This window comes from Pezoporus wallicus, unplaced genomic scaffold (genome assembly GCF_028554395.1).
Source record: "Pezoporus wallicus isolate ANWC-B61680 ecotype Strahan unplaced genomic scaffold, APGP_CSIRO_Pwel_v1 contig_8705, whole genome shotgun sequence".
Classification (NCBI taxonomy): Eukaryota; Metazoa; Chordata; class Aves; order Psittaciformes; family Psittacidae; genus Pezoporus; species Pezoporus wallicus.
This window is the reverse complement of record NW_026638439.1, coordinates 400,969-426,354: the sequence shown is the minus strand read 5'-3', so window position 1 is coordinate 426,354 and position 25,386 is coordinate 400,969. Positions and strand designations below refer to the sequence as shown.

General features: G+C 44.8%; 1 protein-coding gene across 1 annotated transcript in view; it reads left to right on the top strand.

Annotated features, from left to right (window-relative positions):
* The window catches only part of GALNT17 (polypeptide N-acetylgalactosaminyltransferase 17), a 182,279-nt gene that overhangs the window by 19,347 nt on the left and 137,546 nt on the right, over window positions 1-25,386 (top strand). The window lies entirely within an intron of this gene.

Sequence of the window (25,386 nt, the reverse complement as noted above, 5' to 3'; positions counted from 1 at the left end):
TCCGCTTTAGCACCAGTCTACAGCTTAAACCTTAGCAAATGGACAAGCATATTTGTTCTGCAGCACAAGGGAGCTCTGTCTCAGGGGTGAGAGTGAGGAGGGAAAGGAACGATGTGATGAAGAGGTCAAGTAGAAGGCATCTAGAACTAGACAGGAGGATGCTTAAGCCAAAGCTGGACATGCCAAGAAGTGTCATAATTCTTTTGATTGCTTTAACTGGTGTTTGTACCCCAGGTTATGTACAAGGGTCTAGATGCTTCATGTTACTGGCTATTGACCACCCATGGGCATCCGTTCTTCTCTGAAAATGTTGTCAACAGCTTCCATAGAGAATTGTGCTCCACTTATGGCTGGAGCTTTGCACATAAATAACTTCAGAGCTGTGGGAAACCTCCTCTTGTAACCATTGTCCTCTGATTGTTAGGAGCTGACGCTTCCCTGTGTTTACCTTGTATTTCTCTGTTAAGGACGTACGATTATCCTGTAGCAGGTGGCATTGCTGTGCAGATAAATCTATGTTTAATATCTCCAGCCTTAACTGTTGTCATGAGAAGAATGGATTTCTCCTCTTCCGTGTATTAAGGACATGTTGTGACTTTCTGGAATCACTGCAGGAGTAAATGATGTATGAAATGAGAAATCTCTGCTCCGTGCGCGCAGACACAGCCAGTGCTGTAAAATGTTCAGCTCAGATGCAGCCAGAAAAATCTCTCAAGTGTCCAGCGTGACTCCTGGTTCTTCCTCTGGTGAAGCATCTTCGCCAGGTTTGGCTTCAATTTTTCCCTGGTGTGCTTGCAAGCCTTGGTTGATCATTACAGAGAGAGATGTCCCTGTGTGCAGGGACTGTTTCCTTGAAGCTTGTAATCAACGACACATGCTCATTAGCACTGTGTGGAAGTTTCTTGTTCCTTCAGAGTCCCCGATCCTTATATATTAAAATCTTTATATAGACCTTTCTTGTGTAGGTGTCTCACCACCCTCACAGGGAAGAGCTTCTACCTAAGATCTCATCTCAGTCTCCCCTCTGGCAGGTTAAAGCCATTCCCCTTGTCCTGTTCTTACAGGCCCTTGTCCAAAGCCACTCTCCAGGTTTCTTGTAGCCCCTTTAGGCGTTGGAGCTGCTCTAAGGTCTCCCTGAAGCCTTCTCGAGGCCGGACAAGCCCAGCTCTCTCAGCCTGTCTTATAGCAGAGGTGCTCCAGCCCTCTTATCTTGGAACTTGTTCTGTTTGTTTTGTACCCCAAAACAGCAGAGACATGGGAAGGAGGTTGGTTGCTAAAACTAAACTAATGGGAGTTCACTTGGTTGAACAATGCAGAGGATGTCTTGTGAAAACCTCAAGATTTTAAATGTCAGATTTAAGAAATTTTAGAGGAAAAAACCCAGCTCAGTAGCAGCTGTGAGGAACTAAAAAGGTTCAGATTAGATAAAGGATGCTGCATGTTTTAGTGGGCACTTCTGTGCTTTGGTGTATGGAGCAGCCAAAAGGCTTGTACATCTTGCATTGAAAAGTGGCAGCAAGAGAAGCCTACAGCTTCTTGTAAGGTGTGTTTGAGGGGGTAAAAGTATAGGACTACACGTGTTTTCTAATTTAACCTAAGCTGCTTTTCTGGAAAAGGAGATTGTGTAGTTCATTCTGATGCTCTCCAAGATCCTTGCAGATAATTCAGTTGCAGAGCAATTTGGAATTACTCACAAAGGACATTTTTCTTCCTATCTTTAACAACAAGGCAGAATGACTGAGAGATAACTCCCTTGGATTCATACCAGGAAGCTGCATCAGTGTTCCTGGGAGAGTGCCTGGAACTCACAAAAAATACCTGTTTAGCCAAGGCTAGGTGAGTGTTCGGTTCAACACACACTGTACCTCTCTGCTTTTGTAAGTGGGTCCTTCTTCCAGATTATTTGAGATGAACCCTTTTCTCTCTTCAGAATTCCCGTGTGACACACAGGTGACATTAACCCTTGGGGTCCTTGTGTGATGTTTTTGGTGGTGGTTTCTTGTGTTTGTCATGCGTGGAGAGAAATGGTGTTCTGTGCCATCAGCTTGCAGACTGCCCCCCTCAGCAGGACTCTGCTGGGAACAAATAAATCAAAGCTGGGGAGGGGTGAGAAATGAAAGAAGTGATTTTGCTGCTGTTGTAGCACTGACATCGCCCTTTGCTGTACTATTCAGGCATGCTTGATCAGATGCAAGAGCTTCAGTGGTTGCAGAACAGGGCTGTTCACAGCAGACCTGTACCATGGGCACTTGGCAGTGCTTTTAAGTCTGTTCTTTTAAATTTTAAATCACAGTTTTATATGATTTTCTGTTGAGAAAAAAGCTTTATCAAGCATTCATTTGGGGCCTTCCAGCAAGGCTCTGAAAACTGTTCAACGTAGATCCTCCTGCCATCTGATCTCTTAGCAGGGGCTGTTCTACAGAACTGCAAGATTGGCTCTTACGTCTTAAAACCATTGGAAGTACATCTGTGTGTGTTTGCTGGAGGTCGGCTCACTGTGTGTGGCATGTGGTGCTCTTCAGCTTCTTGTGCTGCCGTTTCAGACTTGACATTTCTCTGCCTTCACGTGTTGAAATCTTGATTATCCTCCAGCTGCTGTTTCTGTGTTTGAGCCCCTCTTCTGCTAGTGTTGAGTGAAATCCAGTTTAAAACTTCTTCAGTTGGCCTCTGTTTCAGGAGTGAAACAGCACTTGCAAAGCTTTTACCAGCACAGCAGCGACTTGCAAACAGTTCTTGGAGGAGCATTTTCCAGACCCACACATGCTGGTTTGTTGTTCTCAGTGCGCTCTGTACAGGGTTATTGTTGTCTTGGGCCCCCTCATTGATGTTTTGTAGCATTTGTAGGCACCTTCCACTAGAGGAGGTTGCTCCAAGCCCCTATGTCCAACCTGGCCTTGAACACTGCCAGGGATGGGGCAGCCAAGCTTCTCTGGGCACCCTGTGCCAGCGCCTCAGCACCCTCACAGGGAAGAACTTCTTTAACATAAACTCTAGGGAAAGTCTTTTCAGTGTCACATGGGCTGTTTGGCCATTAGGAGACAACTGATGACTTCCATTTGAGAGAGGTGCATTTTACTTTTCTCTAGCACAGACCTGCAGAGGTGCCAGTGTAGGGAGCAGTGGTACGCAAGGAGGTCTCTGTGAGGCTTACATTGTCTTGGGTTTCTGTTTTCTTTTCTTGTTACAGGCTTATGTTTATGAAAAGTGGTAAATAGGTTCTTTGGTTTAGACTTTTCATCACGGTCTAATGGTTTTAGATGTGTGTTTTACAGTAAAGTTAATAGTTTGCTCTAAAAATACACCCACAGAACTTAACTATGGTAATATAGTAATGTTCTAGAGAAGTGTAATAAGCTGGTGGTTGGAACCACTGTGCCTGGAGACCTGCAGAGCATGGCTGTAGGTGGGAGGATTTCTGTCTGCCTCATGAACCGAGCAGGGGACATTGCTCTCTTGAGCCCCTCAGAATGGCTCAGTAAACCTCGTTTTGGCTTTTAGGACTTCTCCATCAGGACACACTGATGGCGCTGGAAGCTTCAAGCCCTCATTAAATAATGCACAGAAGCAGCATTGCGTGGTCTGTAACTGCACAAACTTCCCAGGGAAATTGATGTCTTTCGTAAGTGTGGCTCACAGAGGCTCATTTTGTGTGCGTGTGGGCAGGCTTGATTCACCCAATAAACCCTGCTGTGTGCTGTGAGTGTAAATCCTGGAAATCAATGTATTTCTTTCCCATTGAGCAACTCGTGAATGAATACAGAGCTGGGCAAAAGCAGCTGGTTCGTGACAATGGTTAAGCAAGATGTTACAGGCAGGTGTGGTAGTCGGGTGAGCTAGAATCCCATGGGTGAGTCCTGATCCTGATTTATTTTGTCCTCTGCCAGTAGCTGAACCTTCCTTCTCTTCATACTAAATGCCCAGGACACTTCAGAGCATTTAGGAATTGATTTTTGTCTTTATTTTCAGAAGGGAAATCTGCTCATCACCCATGTTTATGGAGCACTGTGTTTGAATTGCTTTCCTTCCTTCTTGGGAGGAGGAGGAGGAAGCAAGTGGTTACTGTCAGTCAGGCAGCTTTCATATTCAGCCTTTGGTTACGGTATGTGCATTGGGACAGACAAGCAGAGTGCCTGCTGAAAGCCTTAATCTGTTCATATTAACTTGCATACTAACTTCTCCCGAGAGCTTACACTGCTCCCTCTACCCTTCTTCTCCGCTTAATGGCCTCACATCTTTATCCTGTGAGGGAGGGGAGGATTCTTCAACCCACAAGAGATGTGCTGAATGATCGTTACAGTGGTAAATCCATACGCTTTGATTCCTGGTGTGCCAGGCAAATGCTCTTTCACTGTTTCAGCCATGGGCATCTTTTCCCTGGCTCCTGTGAACTTGTTCAGCTTTCCTCTTATCCGCTGGAGACATCTCCAAACAGGGTATGTGCTGGCAGCCAGCCCTAGTGGGAGGGTGACTGTGAGGAAGGCACCCTGGTGGGGATGTGGACTGTTCTCTGGAGCTGAATTTGGGGTAAAGGTATGGACTAAGGAGCTATGTTAATACTTCTGCTTGAAACCTTGGGGAGCAAAAGTCATGCGCAGAGCAAGGCTTGTATGTCACTGGTTTTCCAGGTAAGCTGTAGCTGGATTAAGTTGTTGGGGTCATAATTTAAGTTCTGTTGGAGCTGCCTGATGTTCGGGAATGCTGGATAATGCTTGTGTATGGGCACAGATGGACCATGTGTGGTGTGCTGTCGGAGGCTGGAGGTAGATGTGCTGCGGCTCCCTGAGTTAGTGCTGTTGGGGTGCCTGGCACGTTGCACCTCTGATTTGTTGTGCTGTTGTTGATGCTGATGTTGCACTATTTACATTCACATAATTGCATTAACATAAACAAAATATTTATATTAAAGGCATTGCAGGAGAAATATCACTTTCCTCCTTACCATGTCTCTCATCTCCATATTCCCCTGTCTTTTTCGTTATGTACCTTTTGATCTTCACTTATATTCCTATTTAAAAAAATCTGCAAATCTTGAAGGTGCAGCTGATACGGACTAAGATAACTCATGCTAGAGCAAGAATGATGTCAACCTTTCAAATACATTTCCCAAAGCAAGAGCTCCTGAATCCTGCTCTCTGTTTAAGGAGGAGATTTTCCAGGGCATGGTGTTAGGTGGTGTCAAGAGGAATCAAAGGCTACATTTTCAGAAGAATCTATGTGGACTGAAGGGCTAATTTTATCAGGAGTCAGTAAGACTTAGTCTTTTTTAGCAGTTAGGCTTAGACATGTGCTTAAATTGCTTAAGTTCATCAGTAGAGCTGTTGAGAGGTGTGTTAAGATAGATACATAAGATTGTGCAGGATCGCAGTACCAGCCTACCTATAGAAAAATCAAAGCATTTAACTTTCATATGTGTTTTTGGAAGCCTCATCTTTAATCTCAAGACATAGCTTGAAGAGCCTTGCTTTAGATATCCCCTGCTAAAAATCTTTGCTTTTGTGCCTGGGGCATACTTTTCTTCTCCCAGAAAGCAAAGCTGTTCTACTGCACCAAGACCAAAGGTTATAGTAATTATAATTAATAAGTCTCAGATATTTTTCCCTGTTGCTCTTTTCTACCACAGGCAACTCATAACACATTTTCTGAAGCAGTTGCTCCAAGGCAGAAGCTTGTACATTAAGTTTCACCCTGGAGCAAGTTCATATTCTCAAGCTGAAGATAGAGGCTTTAACAGGACTGTTGACAGGCTCCTGACACCCCAGCTCAAGCAAGTGCGAGGGGCTAACATGCGATCGCCTGGATCTCCTGTGATGTTCATCTGTGTGAGGGAGGAAGGAGATTTGATAAGTCCAGCTACACCAGTCAGGTTAGGCCTCTTCTGTGTCTTGAAGATGAATGTCAGGAAGCACCTAAGGCAGCTGTATTCTTTGGACTTTCACCCTGAATTATTTAAGCATATTCATACCTCCTTTTGCGCTGTATTACATCTGTGGCGGTGTGACAGAGATACTGTGGTTCATCCAGAGCTCTGAAGTTAAAAGATGATTTTCAAGCAGCGGTTGCTGAAGGGGTACCTTTATTTTTTCCACCTTTTCCATCTTATCCGGGATATCTTGTTAAAGGGCCCAGTTTTTCATTTGCTTCCCTTCCTGTTGCATTATTACTTGTTCTTGCATTTGACCACGTTGCAATTTGTTGGTTTTGCTTGCTTCTGTTTGGTGTTAATCCTGACTCTTAGGTTGTGTTTGAGGTTAAGCAAGTACTTAATGGCTTTTGTACAATGAGGAGTCTGTGTTCCCTTGAAGATACAGGCAGGGTGGAATTTTTTTGTTGTCATTATTGTTTTCTCTTCAATTGAAGCCTAGGGAAAGGTGCATCCAATGGGAATAATCATGTTTTCAAATTAAGCGCAAGTAAGTAGACATAAGTAGTTGCTGGACCAGTGCTTATGGCTGTGGCACCTCAGAGGATATCTGTGCTCTGACTCCTGTGTCTCCATGGAAGTCTGCTAGAAATGTGGGATCCATCAGGACTTGCAGTGAAAGGCAGCTTTAGTTGGGTTACAGAGGAAAAGTAGGGATCAAGGATGACACCTGGAGTCATTAAGCAACATTGGTAAGCACATTGAGCAACCCGATCTAGTAGGAGGTGTCCCTGCTCATGGCAGGGGGTTGGAACCTTAAGGTCTTTTCCAAACCAGTCTATGATTCTGTGATTAGGGACCCTAGTGTGACCTTGGCAAGCATCTCCTGCAGCCCACATGAAAGCCATGCATCCTTTTAAACCACAAACCCCAGAGGCTGTGCCTCAGAGACTGACTCCCACAGGTTTCCCCCCTCTCCCTTTTCCCTTTGGCCAGAAGCAGGGAACTGGAGGTGGAATAAAGCACTTCCACACAAGTGAGTATTTTAGCTGGGAGTATGAGCATGTACCAGCCCACCGGTGCCTTTTCTCTACTCCCCTGTTCATGAGTTATATACCTCCTCTTCGAAGTGCTCATTTCATACCCAGCCCGGCTCCTGGGACAGTGCTGGGCAAGAGCATTAGTGCAGCACCTTCCCTCAGACTTAAATTCACTTTAAAAATCCATTACAGACCCTATTATCAAGGGTGCTATTAAACCCCTCCAGCATTCATCTCTTTGGTATATAAATTAAGCAGATGATCTATTTCCAGACTAGAAGATACTACGATACCGTATATAGCAAAGCTGCAAGTATTTCTATTCGAGCAGTTAGATACTCGGCTTGATTTGTAGGGATGCTAAGCATGGGTAGATTCCTTGAATGCCAGACATTGTCATGTGTCCAGGTACATTTGGTGTGAGTATTAAGCAGAGCTGGGATGGGTTGTGTTCTCCCATGAAGCAATTGTCCTTGCTGGGGGGAATACCTGTCTTTTTCCAGGTACAAATGGCAGTGATGTCTTCTAGCCAAGCATCAGGCTTCCTTTCTTGCCTGTGCAAATCTGCCCCACTATTTATTTCATTGACCTATAAAAGTCTTGTAAAACCCAGCTCCACTTAAGCACATCTTCAGCTTCAAGTTCATTAATGACAACAAGTTAATGGGACTGTTCACATACATAGGGAAAAGCACATTAAGCTATCCAAAGCACCAACTCCTCCTTCACCTCCACTTAACTATAGCTTGGAGTATCTGCAGCTGTTCTTCCAAGCCCAAATGTTTCTTAGAGCTCTGTCAGGAGTTCAGCTCTTTAGTTCAGTCCCTAGCAGTATTCATTTTCTCCCCTGTGCAGGGTGTGATGGGCTTCATGCATCAGAGTTGTTTGGTTTTTATCAGTTGAAGGCCTTTTTCAGACATGGCCTTTAGGTTGCATGGTGGTGTGTGTTAAGGGGCTTGCTTACCCTCATGCCATGGGAAGAAAAGGGGGGTTTGCACCAGTGCTGGAGCCTGGGACTTGGTGCGTGGTCATGTCCTGCGCTGAGGAGGTGCTGGGTGCACACTGGTGCTGTGCCTGTGACTTTGCAGTGAGCCCAGTTTTGCACCGTGGTGAGGAAGATGCTGTGAGTGCCACGAGGAGATCCCTGCCCTTACCCATCACTGGGGTTGTAAATGCATCCACATCTGCAAGAGTCAGGCAGGACCTCACTGGGAATGGGGACATAAATGGTGTCTGTAAAGATCTCCTCCTGTACCCCCATGGTCCCTGATGTACCAGGAGGAAAGGTTATCCCTATTTAGGTTTGCTGCTGGACAAATTGAGGTTCTGCCTCTTTTCAGATGCCTCCTGTGACCTCAGGCGAGTCATTTGGCTCCGACCCTCATAGCTCATTTATATTTCCAAATGATGTAAATGATGTAAAATGCAGTGAAATTGGTGGAAATGTGAGTCCTTAAACACCTGGCTGTGGGTGCTTGCCTGAAAAATCTCACAGGGTATGCAAATTGTGCCTCGGATGCCTAAAATAGAGCTCGCATTTATCCAGGGGATGGGAAACTTTATCTTTCTATAGCACAGCTGGAAACATCCAGCCTGGAAAAGGAATGGTTGGTAAGAGGAGAGACATTAGATAAACTTTCCTCTTTTGTCAGCCCATATAGCCACCAGCTGGTTCTGTGTATATGTATTTTATATGCAGCACGATTCAGTGTGGCTGGGCTTTTTGCTGCTTGCAGTGAGCTCCATTCAAGGGAACAAACACATTTGTGCTGTCTCAGTGGGAGGCAAAAATCTGTTACTTCGAGGACTTGAGCTTCTGCAGTTTGCTGGGGCACTTGTGAGCATCCCGCGCTGATGTAAGATGGAGTGGAGATGAGTGTAGAGCTCCCAAGATGACAAATTGGCTGATGTACACCCTGTTAGAAGGGCGCAGCTCGTGCTGTGAATGGGGCCCGTCACCATGTGTTACACGTGCCGCTTCGACAGAGTGATGGGGTGATGATGGGATGGAAGTGGGGATGCAGGAATGCTACTTTGAGCTGCTCCAGGAAACCTGCCCGCTGCTTCCATAATGCCTCTTTAATCTCTGCGCATTCTTCACTTCCCTTATCTGAATCACATCTCTCTGCCTTGGAAAGGCAATGCTCTGATATTACTGGTATTTTATTTATTGTTTGTGCCAGCATGTTAGCAATGCACTAGCGAGGTCTGTGGTGTGCTTGGGTTTTTCAAGGAGTGCACAGACAAACTGAGATACGAGAAAAATAGCAGGTTTTCCTGGGGAAAATTCCCCCTGTGAAGTCACTGATTCTGTTGAAGTATCATTTAATTACATGTATCTCAAGGCTTGGCAGTGTTTTATGGCCAATTCAAGTCAGAGGTAGAGAAAGTTGCATGAAATCTGTGTTTCCTCCACTTGTTTTTACATCTCCATTGCTCTCTCCTCCATCTGCCTGCCTTTGATATTTGACTTGTCACCTCTGAGACTTTCATGTGTCTCTGGGCCCACCGTAAGCGTGCTTTCTGCAGCAGCTGGGGAACTGAAAATGCATATATTAGGTTTGACTTTTTGGGGTGTGATAGATGCCATTTTAGATGGGAATAAGTTGGTGTCTGTTGTACTGATCTGCTGCACTGGTGAGTGGCAGCGCTTGGGTAACCCAAAGACTTCTATGAGTGGCTGTGATCAGACATTCCCAGATTCCTAAAGCTCTGGCTTTCGAAGCTGAAATTCTCCAGATTGTCTTTAGTTAATGTATGTGTATGTGTGCCTGTGGGCTGTTTTTTAGGCATAAGCAGATTTACTGAGTCTCTGATCTGAAAGTGATTTAACCATCTTCTGTAGCAATAATACAGTGTGCAGAAATGACTAGGAAAAGGTCATGGATTACTTGCCTGTAACCTTGGTGGTGGTGGGAGGTTAAATGAAACCCAAGGATCCTGAACTTTTGGGTGGATTCAGAGAGGTACATTCTTTCCTGATGGAAAGAAAGAGGTGATTAGACCATCTTCCTTCTAAGACAGCTGCAGACAGCTCTAATGTGTTAGGTAACACTGCAGTTCAAGAGCTGCATGCTAATCCAAATCCATCTATCTTCATTTACTATCCTGCTGCTGTTCTTTTCTTTTCTGCTTATATTAGTGTTTGGTTAGCTGACATGACTGATTGATAAGCTCAGTGGGACTAAGCCTAGGTATTGCCTGGTCAGGAGACATCAAGAGGGTGCAGTGGGAATGCCCGTGGCATCAGAGAGCCTGTGAGTTGGCAGCGTGCCGGTGTCTGGGTGATGCGCTTGCTAGTGATTGAGCTTTGAGTGAGTTCTAATCTGTGGTCCTGATACTCTGTGATTGCTAAAGAGCTTTGGGCTCTTCCAGGAACTTGATATCAGCTCAGCTGGGTGTACTCAAATAACAGATTTTCTACCTAAACCTGGCTGCAGTGTCATTAGGGATTTATTTCCCTCTCTCCTTTGTCGTTGGGATATTGCAACTGTATGTTGTTACTTCAGTGAGGCTTGAAAGAGCACTGTGCTGGACTCATGAGGGTACAGGCAGCTTCGTGGAGCTGTGGTTGCTTCTTTGGGCCATGAGGTACTTTGAATCCTAGAATCCCAGACTGGTTTGTGTTGGAAGGGACCTTAAAGCTCATCCAGCTCCAACCCCCTGCCACAGACAGGGACACCTTCCACTAGAACAAGTTGCTCCAAGCCCTGTCCAACCTGGCCTTGAACACCTTTTGGTAGCTGATGCCAACGTATGGACTTTGTTTAAATTTAACCTAATAGTGAATGATGTGAATGAAAACAAGATGTGCTTATTTTGGATAGGGAAGCAATGACTACATTGGGAATATGGGATCAAACCAGAGAAGAAAATTTACTGGTTTTTTTGTTTGTTTTTTTTTTCCTGGCCATCAATTGGGGTTAGCTGAAAATTTTTACCAGAATCTCAGAATTTCTTCTGTTACTAATAGTAGGAAATAGGACTTAGTACTTGGTTACTAAGTATAGGATATCGTAGGATTAGACCTAATGTATGTGTAATGATTTGCAGGTGGTTATGATTTCATTTGACCCATTCACAGCCTAATGCAGAATTCCCAGCGGCAGTTCTAATGAATACCAGAAATCTGCACAGCAGGATCACTCTTTTCTAAGTTATGTTCTGCAGACAATAACAGGCATGTATCATATGGGGAGCTGTGGAATGAGGTCTGCAATTACCCAGAGTTCATATGAGAACATTGTGTTGTGGTGTGAATAGACGTACCGGGCAGTCTGCTCTGTGGCACAGACTCCAGTGATCCTGAGGGGCTGCCATGCCCCTGACTGACAGCCCACACACAGTCTTGTGCTTGGAAAATACTTGTGATTCCATTGTTTTACTGTCTCCTGTAAGGTAAGATGTAGATGATGTTTGGAAATGTTGGATTTTGTAGGCATTAAGGTTGAAGAATACATAAAAATTTTAATTGCAAACACAAAGTCCAGTCAACTTGCCCTAGGAAGATACATCAGCTTCTCTGACAGCAATATCATGGAATCATAGAAAGGTTTGGTTTGGAAGGGACCTTAAAGCTCATCTGCATAGGTACATGTTGCTCCTCAAATGCTTATAGAAGTTTCCTGCTGGTACTTTCTGATCTGCTTGCCTTTCCTTCTCCTCCTATATTGTGCAGCCCAGTAGCAGTCAGCAGATGGGGTTTTCTCTCCCAGATGAGATGCAGCTCATTCTCCAGCCTTGAGAGGGGAGGGATGTTCATTTTCCAAAACACAGGCAAGTGTTTAAAACTCAGTCAGTGGAGTGGCAGCCAGTGTTGGCTGGAGATGTCAGTTTTGACAGTGCAGAAGATAAAAGCAGATTTGGCAAAACTCTGTTTAGTCCCTGAAGCCCAACCAAGACAATAATCAGATCCCATACATTAAGCCATATCAAATACAGCATAGTTGAGGCTTACCATTCTTTTTTTTGTTTGGCAATAGCACACAGAGCCCTCAGTCCAGTCTGAAATCCCTGCTGAGGCACGTAGGGAGGGTGATAAAGTTGTTCTGATCAACATCATCTTCCTGGAGTCATGCAGTCACCTGAAATATATTGCATTTATTGCTGTTGCCATTAGTTACTCATACCTAGGTAGTGTTTAGGAAACCCAGTCACGTATTGAGATCTCATTGAGTTAGGCTCGGTACAAATAAAGAGTGAAATAACACATTCACAGCCCTTCCACTTAATGGCTTAACTGATTTCTCTAATTAATGTGTGCAAAACCAGGGGAATTTGCTCTGAGACCTTTTGAAAAATTAGTAAACATATATTGTCCTTTTTTGTCACATATTCCCATCTTGAGGTTTTTAATCTCTGCCCTCAGTTACACAGGAGCAGAATGGCCATGCTGGGATGTTGAAGTGTAGTCAGCAATATCCATTTAGTCCTTAAGTTACTCAAAGTTCCTTCTGGTGTCTCCATCCTCTGAGTGGGCTGGTGTTGAGCGCTGTGCAGTGGTATCACTTGGGGTTGCAGGGAACCTGCATGAGCTAGCAGACAGGAAGGGGGGGATGTTTGGGGGGTAACACACGGGGCGTTGCTCTCTTTCAAAGACTGGGTGCAGGAATGATTGATGTTTGAGGCTGGTTTAGTAGAAATGAGCACAATGTTTCTTACAAGATGTGTGTATATGAAGAGTGACAAATATTTTGGGCTAAAGGGCATAATAATGTCACAGACTGGTTTGTGTTGAAAAGGACCTTAAAGCTGAAAGTTCCAACCCCTGCCATGGACAGGGACCCCTTCCACTAGAGCAGCTTGCTCCAAGCCCCGTCCAACCTGGCCTTGAACACTGCCAGGGATGGGGCAGCCACAGCTTCTCTGGGCACCCTGTGCCAGCGCCTCAGCACCCTCACAGGGAAGAGCTTCTGCCTAAGAGCTCATCTCAGTCTCAGCCTTTGAAAAATGATTATTTCTGTCGCTTTTGTAGCTTTTGTTTTCTAGTATGTTAAACTCCCTTTCTTGCCAGCCCCATAGCCTTACCCAGTTTGGAACTGAAACCTTGAGCAGCACATATATACCTATCATTCTTGTGCTGTGTTTTTGTGTGTCTTATTCCCTCCTCCCCTTCCCCCAGTGTGGGTCATTGAGCATCTGCATGCATGTAGGATAGAGCCTGGTTCCAACTGCTGCTTATCTGCCTGGTACCAAAATGAGGTTTGTACCTTGAGGAAATGATGACAGGTACAAGTAGGTAATGGGGGTGATGTGTCACAGGGGAAACTTTTCCTGAAACAAGACTCAGCAAGTTTTGAGCTCCAAATGGCAGCGACCCTCAGGAAATTGGGCAGTTCTGGATAAAAAGGATGTGTCTTAAGGCTTTCTGAAAAAGGTGAAGGACTCCTGTGAAGTCAGACTGCTACGAAGCTGTTAGCAACTTAGGTTCAGTAGTTCTGATGCTTGGCTTCATCTGTGGAATAAGGTATGGGGAGTAATTGCCAACACTGCAGTGCCTTCAGGTGCTGTCATGCAGGTTGCAAGCTGCATGCCCTTCTACCCAGAGATCATGATTTTGGTTTCTGAGGCATATAACTTAATTTTATTCATGCAGATTGGTCTAATGGCTTGCTTTTAAGTTCACGGAGAGCACAGTGAGGTGCCAGCAGCATGTCAGGTTCACAAGTTCTGTGTTTCTTCCAGGGAAACCTTTCCCAGACTTGGGAAGTTAAACTCCAGATTTCAGATGTAAACGTTCTGCAGTCTTTGTTTCAAGCCCAATTCCATACCTGAATGGAAAAGCCTGGAGCACCTCTCATATGAAGACAGGCTAAGAAAACTGGGGCAGTTCAGCCTGTAGAAGAGAAGCTGTAGGGAAACGTTAGAGCACCTTCCAGTGTCTGAAGGGGTCTACAAGGATGCCAGAGGGGGACTATAGCAACAAGAAAAGAGGTGATGGGTTTAAACTGAAACAGGAATGATTTATGGATTGAAAAGTTCTTTTCTGTGAGGGTGCTGAGGCGCTGGCACAGGGTGCCCAGAGAAGCTGTGGCTGCCCCATCCCTGGCAGTGTTCAAGGCCAGGTTGGACACAGGGACTTGGAGCAAGCTGCTCTAGTGGAAGGTGTCCCTGCCCGTAGCAGGGGTTTGAAACCTTTAGCTTTAAGGTCCTTTTCCACCCAAACCATTCTGTGATTCTATGAAAAGGGGGAGGAATGGCTGCATGGTGCACAGTGTAGGGCTTGTGAATGTGGATTCAGGGCTGTGGCTGGAAAGCCACTTGACTATGGAAGGTCAAGGACCATGCCGGGAGGACCATGAGCACAGGGTCACTGTAGCAGTGCCCCGTGGTCAGAGTGAATGCGGAGATGCGAACTTCTGGCATGATGAAAACTTCACACTGAAAAGCAGCGCTGAAGAGTAAGTGCTGGCAATACTTCAGTCTTCCACCTTCCACTTTGAGAGTGTGTACTATAAACTGAAAATGTAAGCCCGGAATATGAGTTAGGAGAGCAGCTCACTGCTCTCCCTGCCTTTCCTTGCTTTCTGCTCAACATTTCTTATTCTCTTTGAGCTGTAGATCCAAGTTATTCTCGGCTGTTGTCAGAAGGTGATATATCCTTAATAAGTAAACACGGAGAAATGAATGTAATGCTTTTGTGTTTTCTCTTGACCTGCATCTGAAGCAGGAGCTGTGTTTTGCTCATAAATAAATGATTTCCCCAAGGAGAATGCAGTCTCTGCAAACTCGCGGGGTGTAGGAGGCTTTGTCATGGCAAGCAGAAAGGAAAAATGTGGCAGATCCTGGAAGGGATATCCTTGGGAAAGAGTGGGGGAGAAGAAATGATCCCCTTCATCCCTTGTAGGAGTCAGGGCAGAGTGTGACCCTGTCCTGCTAGAGGAAGGTGTCCCCAGTTTGGGTCCTCAGCTCCCTTTGCCTGCCCCAAGCTCCCAGTGAGGACTGGTTTTCATTCTCTGCTGTAAGCACTGGATTTGTAACCATTTGGGAATTGTTAAGTTCTTTTTCTGAGAAAGAGCATCTTTTTAGGGCATCTTTTTCTCAGCATCCCCAGGACCTGCTTGAACACTGGAGGGATAGGGTTCAGCTCCAGCAGCTTGATGTCCAGTGCAGCAGCATTTTGCACTGGGAATCTGATTCCCTTGTAAGCCTGACCTGGAAAGGCAAGCAGCTGCTAAATGAGGTTGGTGACCCTGGGCATCATACAACAGCCTTTCTTCCCTCTTCAGCCCTTTAATCTGTGTATGGGTGAAGAGTGTAGCTCTGTGCTGGGGGAGTGAGGGGCAAGAAGAAAATAGAACACGCTGTTTGGTCAAAAGATACCTCCCAGATTGCTTAAGATGATGAATTTGGACATTTATTAAAATACAGCCTTGATAACTTTCTCTCTTCATGTCTAGAGCAAGCAGTGGAAGGCATTTGAATCTTTTCTTGACTCAAAGTATTGGCGCAAAAACAATAGTCAATTCCTGTGTGCTGGGGAGCTACTCACTGACATCAGTGTTCTGGTGTTACCTGTCATTTGGTGGTGTTTAGTTGAGGGAGGGCCTCTGAAGGAAACCCCCCAGGTATAGGTTGCTCTGGACATAGGAATCCCTTTAATTACCTAAGAAAGAACTCAGATTCTGTCTCTGAACACTGATCTTTTCTGGCTAAGTCACCTCGGACAACTTATTTTCTGTGTTTGACCACCTAGAATAGGAGTGAGTCATGTTTTCTCTTGTGTTCTCTTGGAGAACCAAACCCAGTGGGACCAACCCTGTTATACCATGTACCCCCTGTGCCAAGTTTTATGTTCTTTATCTTTTACATAAAGAACAAGGACGGTCCTACTTCAGGTAGTTTAAAATCTGAGTCATACATTTAGTTCCCTCTCAGGAGTGCTCTGAGCATTAATTATGTTTTTAAAGCACTTAGTGCCTGTCATCAGAAGCTCTCTATAGAAACACAAAGTTAAATAGTCACAGATCTGTGGCCTCTTAGGAATTGTTTCCAATGCTGTACAGCAGAACCATTCATAAACTTGCATTGATGGTAGAGAGCAAGCTCCAGCTCTCCTTCATCAAGACCCATATCTGGCAAAGCATTTAAGCTTATGCTTTACTTCAGCACTTGAATAGTTTTACTGAGTTCAGTAACTTGTGTTTGGTAGCAAAGTACATGAATTTAAAGCTCCGATGTCGCCATTTAGAGCAATCTCAGAGGTATCTAATATCTTATCTAGCAATAAGAGGTATCTATTGTGCTTCTGTGTTCATCACATTGCATAAACCATCGTGGATCTGTGAATAGTGGGTGTGTGTGGAGAATGCAGGTGTGTACACGATTAAAGGCATCACAGTGGAGAATATTTCTCTCTGATGACCAAATTAGTGCCTTTATTTCTGTCCTTAGATATTCCAGGTTACGGTGTGTCACCCTGATGACCAATTTGCAGAGCATAAGCAGATGGGAAGAAATGTGAAGAGCAGAGGCGTTCTCTGGGGTGTCCTGTATGTGTGAGAGCACTGAATGCACACCAGTAAACCACCAAGAAATAGGCTTGGTTGATGAGCGAGTACAGCATCTGAACACAGGCAGAACAAGTCTTATCAAAGGAATTAAACTCACTAAGCAAAACCCTGTAAAATTGACTTTCTTGACCTTAAAAAGTAGGTAGTAAGTTCACAGCTCAGTAAAACTCAATTAGCAGGAAGAAGGATGCACACATGTCATGAAGATGCACGTTTTAACTCAGAGTTTCTCTTTTTGCAGCTATGTTAACATCATAATTGCATGTTGGCTTCAAGATATTCATTCTTCTTTTGGGAGAGCCCATTGTGAGGAATGTCATCCCTTTTCCAGTATGTAGATCTTGAAAGAATAGATTCATGAGCAGATTTAGGGTGCACTAATATGGTTCAAAGGGCCCATGTAGAGAGACTTGGAAGTATGCTGAGGACCCCTCCTTGTTTGGCTTCATCAGCATCTGTAAGGTTTTATACCCTGAGCTAGTACAGTGGTTTGGTGACTGTGTCCAGTTTCCTTCCCTTTCCCATTCCCTGGCTCCCAGTGGCTCTGTGGAGGAAATGCCCCGTGCCTGGGGCTGACACATGTTGTGTGCTGAACGTGTAACTTATCACGTAACCGTAAAACCCCCAAACGAAGTAACTGGCTTTGTGCTTATGATACCTGCTCTACAGTGTGATATTTCTTCATCTCATTTCTTACCAAATGGCATTTTTTTCCCCTTTCCAACAGGCTAATCTATGGAGAAGGGAAATGTTTTACGAAAAGGAAAACAAGAACATGCATTAAAAGAAACCACAAACACTAACAGCTTGTTATAGAAACACGATCTGGAAATAACAGATTCCTGGTGAAAATAGAAGTGCAAAATATTATTTTTAACCTCTGAATGGGGTTTAAAAAATGTTGCCTTGTTTTTTTGTGGGTTCTGTTCTCTTCCTGTTCCCATACTTATTCCTGTGGCTCTGCTCCAGTCCTGGGGGTAGCCCAGTCCCACTGCTGGTGTGACTCTAGTTGCAGTTTCTCTGGGGCAGGATGGATTTACATTCTTGTTTCTCCACTTATGGCCGCTTGATCCTGAGCTGCGCTGAAGCTGAGCATCTCTGTGGTGTGCTCCAGCTGCAGCTCTGGCTGGATACAGAAGGGTTGTGACAGGGGTGTGAAAGGACTCTGTTACCCATAGAAGTTAAATGCTTCACTGGAGCATGAAAGCAGCAGTGTGGAGTCAAACAGGAAGATCCTCTGAGCCTGGGTTTCTGTCAGTGCCTAGTCGGAAGTGACTACCTGGGGATGAAGAGCTTGCAGAGTGGCATCAGCACGAATGAGAGGGGTGAGGTTTTGCTGCTGAGGATAGAAGAGTTTGGGAACATCCTAAACTGCCTGTCCTAAAGATGTTTTAATGAGCAGTGCATCCTAATTATACTTTGTCCTTTCTGATGCTTGGGTTGAATCTCAAATGGGGAAACCTCTGTGCAGAATCCCAGAGTCATGGAATGATTTGGATTGGGAAGGACCCTTAGAGATCATCTTGTTCCAGAAGTTGCTCAAAGGCCCTATCTATAACTTCTCTGGACAAATGAACTGCCATCAGTTCTGCTCCTGCCATCGTCTCTGAGCAGGTCTTGCACGTAGGCATGTGTCCTGCCAGACTGATTTCCAGGCAGCTCAAATAGGAAAGCAGGATAGTTTGTACTTGCTTGAATTGCAATCTATCTTCTAAAAATAAAGCGGCAGACAGTTGCTTAATTCATCACCCAAACAGGCTCATGGCAGACCAGCATTAATACGCAAGACTGCTTTTACCCTTGGCCTTTCTCATTCCAGCTCCAGTGTCCCAGACTATCTGATAGGCCCTGAGTTACTTGGCATGTGTGGGGATACCTTGGGTGCTTCAGCAAAGTCCATCAAGTGCAGAGCTGGCACTTGGGTGTCTGCTGGATCGATACACCATTAGGTGCAGGGACCAGGGATCTTGTCTGTCTTTTGAATGGTGACACACCCTGAATTGATCTTTGCATTTAGTGGAACAGTATGAGACTTTTAATGTGAATCCTGCCATAGTTGGTGTTATATTGCACTGGTAGGCTGCTAATGCAGACTCTTCTTATGACAGTTCATCAGTTCTCGAAGAGCTGTATGTTAACTCACTGCAGATGTATTGCTGGACAAAGCTTTTGGTGTTGTGCTATAACCTTGCTGCATCAATGTGAGGAGAAGCTGTGTCTGCCCCATCCCTGCCGGTGTCCAAGGCCAGGCTGGATGGGGCTTGGAACTGCACCAGGGGAGGTTTAGGCTGGAGATGAGGAAAAATTTCTTTCCCATGTGGCTTGCCGTTCTGTAGATTTACCCCTCTTCTCACTGAGAGTATTCTTTGCTTGCTTACTGCTACTTGGGCATGAGGGTTCTTTGTGATGGTTTATGCCAGTATAAAATAACAGTGAGAAGATTGAGACTGTTCTAAACACTTCATGGAAGTATGTTTTGTTGTGTGTTGGTGGGGAAGTGACTGTGCCTGTGTCCCAGTAAAAGCAAATCCTTGAAAGCTGGCCTTAGATGGGGTTTAATAAATGGGCTGACTGGAGTTCTTCAGCGTTGTGAATATGGGTGCAGTGTACCTGGGGTCAGATGAATGATCTTAGTGATGTTTTTGACCCCTATCTTCCTTTTTGTTATATGTTGTGGTCTACTTTTTGCCTTTTTCCCCCTCCCTTCTTTCCGGTAAGTAACACAGATATTTCTAGAATATGATGGTCCCATATGTTAGAGATATAAATTTGAATTTGTGTCAGAGTGAGCAAATGAGATTGCTACAACACATTCTTCTCTTTACCTTTTCTGCAAATACACTTCATCCATCCCCCTAGCAGATCCAAGTCTGTTATTTGGAGCTGGGAGTCAGCTGCTGGTGCTACATATGTGACTCCAGTACTTGGCAACTGCCTCAAATATATCAGTGCTGAAAAATACATATCCTTCCTTACAGCACATGTATCTTTCACCAGCTGATGTAATGATGTAGCTTATTAGAGCATATTTCATCCCTAAAAGTGCTGAGCTGCATCCCAGTCACAGGAGTCTCTTTGCCTGCAGCTGATGCAGGGATGCTCTGGGGTGCACGCACCAGCTCTATGAGCACCCTGTGCCCTGGGGTGCAAGGTGCAGGTGGGAAGAGCACAGGGAAGCTGTATCCATGTGGAACTGCAGAGCATGCCAAGGGCAGGAGGGGGTCCTTGGTCGTTCTGGGACAAACCTTTAACAACCAAAAGGGATTGATCCCTTGTTTGGAAGGGGGAGCTCCTTGCAGCAGAGCATCTCCTGAGGTGATTATGTCAGTACACACTTGGGAAGAGTTGCTCTGATTACATTGCCAGGAATGCTTCATCTGTGTTTTCCCTGGATTATAAATCGTCTTCAGTCGTGTCCTCTGTACCTGAACAGGATACCTGTCCGTAAGGCTCCCATTGGAGCACTGCCTATTCTCCCTGCTGAGCTGCAAAGAGCTTGTCCCAGCCTACAGTTTGCTGGCTCTAAAGCAGTTCTGTTACCAAATCCTGTTTTTTTCTTTCATCAAGTTACTTTAAAAACATGAAGCACAATGATAGACGCTAATGTCTTCGGACTCCAGCGAGCATAGATCTATGTCCAAACTCATCTACTAGTCCCAGGTTTTAGAATCCCCTACATCATCTCTCTGAACAAAACTTCCTCAGCCAGTTGGAAGATTTGTTATTTTGTGCCTCAGGCAAATCTTGATCAGGAAATTATCATTTGGAACCAGAAGTTGGTAGTGTAATGGCCTAACCAGGGCGAGCCTGGCTTTGAAATTCTCCTGATGACTGTATTCTCCTTGCAACAGGAGCTGATCCTCCCTCTGGCTCTAAAGGTAATTTTCCTGTGTTTCCATTTCCATACAGATAAGAAAACTTCAATTCTGAATACGAGTTTGCATGTACGTATATACATATATGTGTGTATAAATGTATAGTTATGGTACAACATTTCAAACGCAACTTCAAACTCTGCGGTTTGACTGCACTGTCATCTCCCATCCTTTTCATAGAGTACAGGGTGGGAAGAAGACTTAACATTGTCTGAGTGCTTCCATCATGATGTATGTATTTAAGCATCTGTGCTTAAATCATTTGTGATACAGATGTTCATCTAATCTATCCTTGGATATACTATTATACTGAGAAGCGGGCACTTTCCTGGGCAGCCTGGTTTTATAGAATCACAGAATTGTTTAGGTTGGAAAAGCCCTTTAAGCTCATCCAGTCCAACCATTCCCCAGCACTGCCAAGCCCACCACTAGCCCATGGCACTGAGGGCCTTGTCTACACGGTTTGGGACACTTGCAGGGATGGTGACTCCAGCTCTGCCCTGGGCAGCCTGTTCCAATGCCTGAGCACTCTTTTAGGTATTTCCTAAAGACAGCTGACTGGAAGGGTAGTCAGTCCAAATGGAAGGTGGTAGCAGTGATCCTTCAGCAAGAGGGATTTGTTGGAAGCCTGATGCAGTGTTTGGCTGTGGGGATATGCTGGCTTTTGATCAGCCCTGGGGAAAACATACCTGGCATCTACACTGGATATAACTGTATAGGGGTTTTTCCCACTGATTTTTCCACTGGACTCCAGTATTTAAGCTCATTTTATAAATTCATACTGTTGTTGTTTCTGTTTTTCCCCAAGAAAGTGATTTCTTACTTTCTAATCCTTTTACTGCTACCTTTGGTTTCTTTTGCACAAGCATACGGGTGCTTTGGGGAGGCAGCGAGAGCAAAGGAAGCTGACAGAGCCAGTTGTATTTGGAATTCCCATGGCAATTCCCATAGCCCTTGAGCAGCGCATGGTTATGTGTTGTGTAGGTGTAACTTGCACTCAGAGGAACTTGTGTTCTTCAGTCTAATAAATGGTCAGAGCAAAGAGTGGGTAAAAACTGCTGCAGGGAGGTAAGAGAAAATACAGGTCTCATGTTCCATTGAAGCTAAAAGGGAAGTTGGTGCCCGTGTCCCAGGTACCTTTCTGGTTAATGAATCCTCCCTTTATAGTCTGTGTTTGCAGTGATCAGCAGGGCAACGCTCAAAACTTCAGCAGTTTTCCATCATTTCCAACATTACCCACGACATTTTGCCCTTTGGTATCTATTCTGGCTTCTCATAAAATATCCCTAAAAGCCCATCAGTTGTGTCCTCTCTTTCCATCTTCCCTGAGAGGTCACACAGAGATCGTCTCCACCATGTAACGCATGTTAAGCCATTTACATCATTGGTTTTGCCTTTTTTCCCCGAGTCAGAAATTCCTTTTTAGCCTTCAGATCTCTAGCTGAAGTAAGGCTGGAAGCACGTGTCCCTAGGAGAGTTATTTGGGCTGGAAGATCCATGATGCTTAAGAGCTGTATTTTTCAAAGGTATCTATCTTAATTTTCTCTTTATTTTCTAGTACCATTTCACTACTGTTTATTTTATAGAATCCCAGCCTGTTTTGGGTTGGAAGGGACCTTAAAGCTCATCCAGTTCCAATCCATGGGCAGGGACACCTTCCACTAGAGCAGGTTGCTCCAAGCCCCTGTGTCCAACCTGGCCTTGAACACTGCCAGGGATGGGGCTTCTCTGGGCAACCTAGAATACCTTCTAGAGAAGGGGGCATCGTGTTCTTCTTCCCTATAGCAATGTGCTTTTCACTGAGCTGTACGTGCTCTGTAACTTGTGCAGCAGGAAAGAAAGGTGCAACTAAAAAATTTGCTTTTCCATAAATCTTTCCTACATTGTTTCCTCCTGTTCTTTCCCCTCCTCCACCCCCAGTGTTAAGGCTCAGGACCTGAAATGCATTTCAGTTTCAGATTTTCTTCCCTCTTCCCTGGCCTTAATGACAGCAGCTTCCTCAGCTGAGCTTTGTATGGGTTGGGTTAATGTTTTCCTTCATCTAGGCTGACATGCAGCAAAATGCTTTTCCAGCTGCCTGCTGCCAGGGGAGCCTGTTTGGCTGGGGGCCTTATAAATGAAGGCTGCGTATCATATTATGTTGTATTTTACCAAGGTTTTCTCTGTCCTAGAAACCAGCTGTCTCCTTATGAAATATACCACCCATTTAAGGAGAAACTAGCATATTTACTACAACTGTGCTCAGTCTAGGAATGATTTTGCTGTAGAGATTAATTTTTTATATGAAATATAGATAATAATTTATATTTTATAGCCAAGTCTTTGTCAGTCCCCTGGGGATCCATTGGCTGGCTGTTTCGGCAGGAGTGACTCAGATCTCAGCAGCTCTAAGTGGTGTCTTTTATTCCTGCTTTTCCTGCAATATAAGAGCAATACACTCCTTTTGTCCCAAAGTTCAGATGTTTTAGGAGATCTGAAAATAAAATCATGTTTTCATTTCTAAGGTACTTGCTGAGTGAATGTGGCTTAAGGATGAGTGAAGCTCACAGATCTGCACTGAACATCTTATCTTGATGCAGCCTGTTACCATCTCATGACCTTGCAAAATGCACCTGGGAATGAATTGACTCCTCAAGCTTTTTGAGGGGGATTAATGCTATTTATCGCTATGGATAGGGTGGAGCAGGCTTCAGGAGAGACTTTTTGGCAGTGGTTCAGCGCTTCTGCTTTGGTGCCTGCCCAGAATGACAAAGGATTTGGTCTGGGACTTGGGAATAGTTCTGACACTTTACTTTTAACCTTGTTCTTCAAGGAAAGAGGCTGATCGGATCATGATCTTGCTCATTCTTGCTTGCTGTCTCTCTGTAACATCTTGCTCTTCTGGGCCAATTTCAAGCAGGTTTACAAAGGGCTGAAGGCTTTCAAAGTGTGAAGATATTATAAGCATGTGCTACTAAGAGGCCACAGCAGAAGGTTGTAGTGGAAACCAGCTCTGAATAGTTGTGTGTGGGGAAAAACTGGCTTCAGAGGTGATGTCCATTTTTGCATCACTAGAGGCACTTAATCATTGCCTACAAGAAAGCTGGAGAGGGGCTTTTGACAAGGGTCTGTAGGGCCAGGACAAGGGGAATGGCTTTAACCTGCCAGAGGGGAGACTGAGATGAGCTCTTAGGCAGAAGCTCTTCCCTGTGAGGGTGCTGAGGTGCTGGCACAGGGTGCCCAGAGAAGCTGTGGCTGCCCCATCCCTGGCAGTGTTCAAGGCCAGGTTGGACACAGGGGCTTGGAGCAAGCTGCTCTAGTGGAAGGTGTCCCTGCCCATGGTAAAGGGTTGTAACTGGATGAGCTTTAAGGTCCCTTCCAACACAAACCATCCTATGACTACGATTCATTTGCAGTGTTAAGCTGTTTAAGCATGATGTGAGAGATGGCTTGTCCTTTAAGACCCAAATGCCAAGGAAGTGCATGGGCTGGTTTGGGGATAATTACCAAAGTTACAGTGAAGGCATCTCAAGCTCACAAAAATGTGCCTTTCTTTGCACAGCACTAAAATGGGGCAGGTAAAGGTAAACGAATGGATTGGTTGGGCGAGGGTCTGCTGGAACGGTTTGGTTTCAGTCCTGCCTCTTTCTGAGCCATCTTTTCAGCTAGCTGGAAGCAAATTTCATCCTCAGCTGTTTGGACATGAATGATCTTTCTTGCCAGGCATTACTTGACTCTTGCTGTGAAGTGCTCTACACCAAAGTGACATCCAGGCTGCACGGATGAACCCTTCTGACAGCCTGAGCTGGAGGATGAAATGTTCAGCCAGCACAGGGACAGACACGGAGATCCTCCCTGGCACATTGCACCTGGGAATGTTCATCTTTGTGACTGTCCCTGCGGCTGTGTTTGCTGTCCCGAGTGGCACCAAGAGAGAGGATGATGGTCTCATGGTAGAGCCCTGTCCAACACGTGTGGATCAGTCGCCTTAATCAATTCCTTTGGTTAAATGACACTGATTTATTTCTATTTATCAAGACAGGGTTTATGGTAGTAAAGGGAGTAAGAAGTTCATATGCAGAAATAAGGGAATATACTTAGTGAGGAGAGACAAATGCATGCTGGGGGATGTGTGTGCCTAGTTGTCATGATTATGGTCTTGGATGAAAGCAGTCAATGGCATTATAGGCTCATCAGTCAAAGCTGCTGGGTATAAAGCCATGTCTTGGCATTTCTCAGGTGTCTTTGCAGTCAACAGGCTTCATTTCCTCAGGACCTCAAGGTTACTGTCTCATCCAAAGCATCAGTGGTGACAACAGTCAGTTCTGCTCTCAGAGTTAGGGCTATGCTGTTCAAATGAAGGAGAATATACCCTGGTTTCTTTTTTTTACAAACCAAAACCAAGCCACGAAACATCAATACTTTGTTTCTGACAAAAGGAAGAATATGAGTCTCTGCTAATGAGCAATATTAAAATTCAAGGAGTCCTGTCTGATAAATAATAACATGAGCATGAACTTGGTTTCCCACAATCTCCACTGAATCACCAGTGTAGCTCTTTCTGTGCAGCTCATTTTGAACTTTGCCTGTTTCTTTCAGCTATGCAAATATAAATAAATAATTCCACTTGATAGAGGAATGGGAATGCTGTACTTCAAAAGATAAGAAAGCTTTGAGGGGAATTTGTTTTTAAATCTGTAACATTTGTATGCTGTTCACTGTTCATACTGAGCAAAAATTCATTCAGCTGGCAGTTAACAAAGCCTGGTTTATTCTTAGACTGTGTTCAAGCTATCCTTCTCCTGGGGACATCTAACCTTACATGTAATTACCTCTGAGAGTGGGCATGAGGCCTGAATAGCCTTCCTAACCGCTAGATAAATGCCCAGATCCCTGGGACAGGTTATCAGTTGGATGCTGTGGTGGCAGAGCTGTTGGGAACAGCGTGCCTGAGCCATGAGGAATTTCAAGATTTGAGTCATTTTTCATTCCAGTGAATGGCAAAGAACCAGAATTTGAAGTGTTTTCAGAAAACCAAACCAAACCACCCCAGATTTTCAGATTGTGTCTGCTTCTTTGATAGCTTGGAAACAAGAGTGATGAATTTTAACAGTGATGGT